Source organism: Trichechus manatus, unplaced genomic scaffold (genome assembly GCF_000243295.1).
Source record: "Trichechus manatus latirostris isolate Lorelei unplaced genomic scaffold, TriManLat1.0 scaffold00086, whole genome shotgun sequence".
NCBI classification, from domain to species: Eukaryota; Metazoa; Chordata; class Mammalia; order Sirenia; family Trichechidae; genus Trichechus; species Trichechus manatus.
Genome location: NW_004444022.1, coordinates 489,836 through 493,099, shown reverse-complemented (window position 1 = coordinate 493,099; position 3,264 = coordinate 489,836).

Genomic DNA, 3,264 nt, shown 5'->3' with positions numbered 1-3,264 from the left:
TGCCTTGTGGTTTTGGACTCCTCTTCTCCCTAACATGACTCCTTTTTAAAATCAGGTATTAGTTTGCTACTAGGCTCTTTTTGACTGAACACCCGAGCCATGTAGAACTTATAACTCTGTGGCCTTTTGTTCCCATTTTGGAACAATTCCAACTGAACAACTATCATGATGGGATGGGCTCAACAAACCTCAGTTGTCAAATGTAAATAATACATGCAAAAACCTACCTAGCCTTACCCTAGGGGTATATAGACTTTACATAAAAAATTGGCTATTATCTCTTTTAAAGAAACCCTATTCCCCACTCTGCCACCTGAAGTAACAATGCTGGCTAAATGAGACTCTTGACTCATAGAGGTTCCACTAAATGATGGTTTGGATAAGCTATAATCTGATGGTGTCCACTGAACTGCTACATATGTTCAAACTCATTGCCAGCTATGCAGAATTGAAAACAGATGTGATAGCTCTCCTCAGTGGCAAGAATTAAAAGACATTTTCATAGGTTTTGGTAATACTACCCTTGATGAAGTTTGTTATATTTTTGCTCACTGTTTGTTCCACCATTTGTAAAACCAGAGAATTGCAGAATAAAGACATCCTTCTTCGGGGCTGCAAGCTATGGAGGCAAGTCACTGATTCTGCTCAAACCCATCTGAGTCACTCATGTGAATGATCACAGAAAGAACCCATTCTCTGATGACACTGAAATAAAGCTACTGGAGGCAGGGCCAAGATGGCAGAGTAGTCAGATGCTTCTGGTGTTCTCTCATACAACAAAGACCTGAAAAAGCAAGTAAATAGATTATATATGACAATCTAGGAGCCCTGAAAATCAAAGGCAAAGTTGAAGAACCGGACTGAGTGGCAGAAGGAGGGAGAGACAATTCGGAAGCAGTGAGGAGTTGCCAGACCTGACCTGGCGAGAGCCTGAGCCCTTCAGCCCAGATCAGCTCAGGGGTAAGCAGTGAGGCAGGCAAGCAGCAGTGCTTGGGAGATGTTTTCTGTACCTGGAGAGACCCAGCAGCAGAGAGTCTACTGGGCCTTCCAGAACCAGAGAAGCAGCCCTTGATCAGCGAAAGATAAGTACTTGCGTCCGGCCTACCACGTGGATCAAAAGCACCCCCCTTAGAGAAAAACCTCTCTCCCATTTACCTCCCTGCTCCCTGCTCTGCACTGGGTCCTGGACCAGCTTCAGCAATTGCCGAGTCCTCTGGGCCAGAAGTAGGACCCATCATGCGCCCTCAGCCATTCTCCTGGCCTTGGAGAGTGAACAAATTAACAAACAGGGGAAAAAATAATCTGCCAGCTCCCCTAAGCCAGGAATTCAGGGTAGACATAGCTCCTTTGCCTAGGCACAGGCATAAGGGGTCCATGGACTTTGAGTGCCTTTCCTCCTGTATAGACTTCTGTGGGCCCATTTCAACAGCATAGGCCCTCATTACTGCAGTACAATAGGGTATATACCTGCAGTCTAACTTCAACTGTTTCAGCTATGAAGTGGCAGGTTTGTGATATTTGACACTGCTCTGCCCATTAAACAGAGTCTTCACCTACCGACATCAGGGGCCTGAGGACTGGTGGCTCCACCCACACCACATAGCCACCTGCGATAGGGGCCCAAGAATAAGAGGTGCACCCCAGTCCTTACAGCCAACAGCATTCGTTGCTTATAGTCTGACTGCAAAACCCACCCACCTACATGCTCTAAGGAACAGGGACAAGCCTTCCTCCTGGACACTCGGGGGTGGCCGTCTGCCCCTTGCCTTGCTCAGAGTGTGTCCCCCTGCTGTAGCCAGATGCCTGTTCCTACACCAGTCACCCATGCCTGTCTAGGACTGTAGGTGAGAGCCTGCACCACACACTTGGTGGCTATCTACCTGGACGCCTGAGCTGAATCCATACAGGAGGAGCGGGCAGACTCCTGAGCTCACATACTTAGTAACAGATCTAACCACCTGGTCACCAGATATTAGAGCTTCAAAGCTGTCAATAATCAAACCAGCTCACGCGAGCAGCCTATTTAGGCATACCAAAACAAGACAAGAAGCTAGGACACAGTAAGCAAACACAAAATAAATAAGTATAATAACTTATTGATGGCTCAGAGACAACAGTCAATATCAAATCACATAAAGAGGCAATCCATGATGGCTTCAGCAAGCTCCAAAAATAAAGAATCTAGAATTTTTCCAGAGGAGGAAAATTTCTTAGAATACTAGAGGCAGAATACAAAAGATTAATATACTGAACTCTTCAAGACATCAGGAAGGAAATTAGACAAAACGCAGAACACACAATAGAGGAACTTAAGAAGATTAGAGAAGAGCATAATGACAAATTTAACAGACTGCAAGAATCCATAGAGAGACAGCAATCAGAAATCTAGAAGATTAACAATAAAATATCATAATTAGACAACTCAATAGAAAGTCATAGCAGCAGAATTGAGGCAATGGAAGTCAGAATTAGTGAGATTGAGGATAAAGCGCTTGACACCAACTCATTTGAGGAAAAATCAGATAAAAGGATTTAAAAAAATGAAGAAACCTAAGAATTATGTGGGACTCTATCAAGAGGAATAACCTATGAGTGATTTGAGTACCAGAACAGGGCGGGTAACAGAAAATACAGAGAGAATTGTTGAAGATTTGTTGGTAGAAAACTTCCCTGATATCATGAAAGATGACAAGATATCTATCCAAGATGCTCATCAAACCCCACATAAGGTAGATCCCAAAAGAAAGTCACCAAGACATATTATAATCAAACTTGCCAAACCCAAAGATAAAGTGAGAATTTTAACAGCAGCTAGGGATAAACGAAAAGTCATCTACAAAGAAGAGTCAATAAGAATAAGCTCTGACTACTCAGCAGAAACCATGCAGGCAAGAAGGCAATTGGGATGACATATATAAAGCCTTGAAGGAAAAAAAAAATGCCAGCAAAGAATTATATACCCAGCAAAACTGTCTCTCAAATATGATGGCCAAATTAGGGCATTTCCAGATAAACAGAAGTTTAGGGAATTTGCAAAAACCAAACCAAAATTACAAGAAATACTAAAGGGAGTCCTCCGGTTAGAAAATCAGTAACATCAGATAACAACCCAAAACTAGAACACAGGACAGAGCAACCAGATATCAACCCAGATAGGGAAGTCACAAAAATAAATCAAAGCTAAAACACTGAAAATAGCTAAAACCCAGACAGGGAAGTCACAAAAATAAATCAAAGCTAAAACACTGAAAATAGGGAAACAGA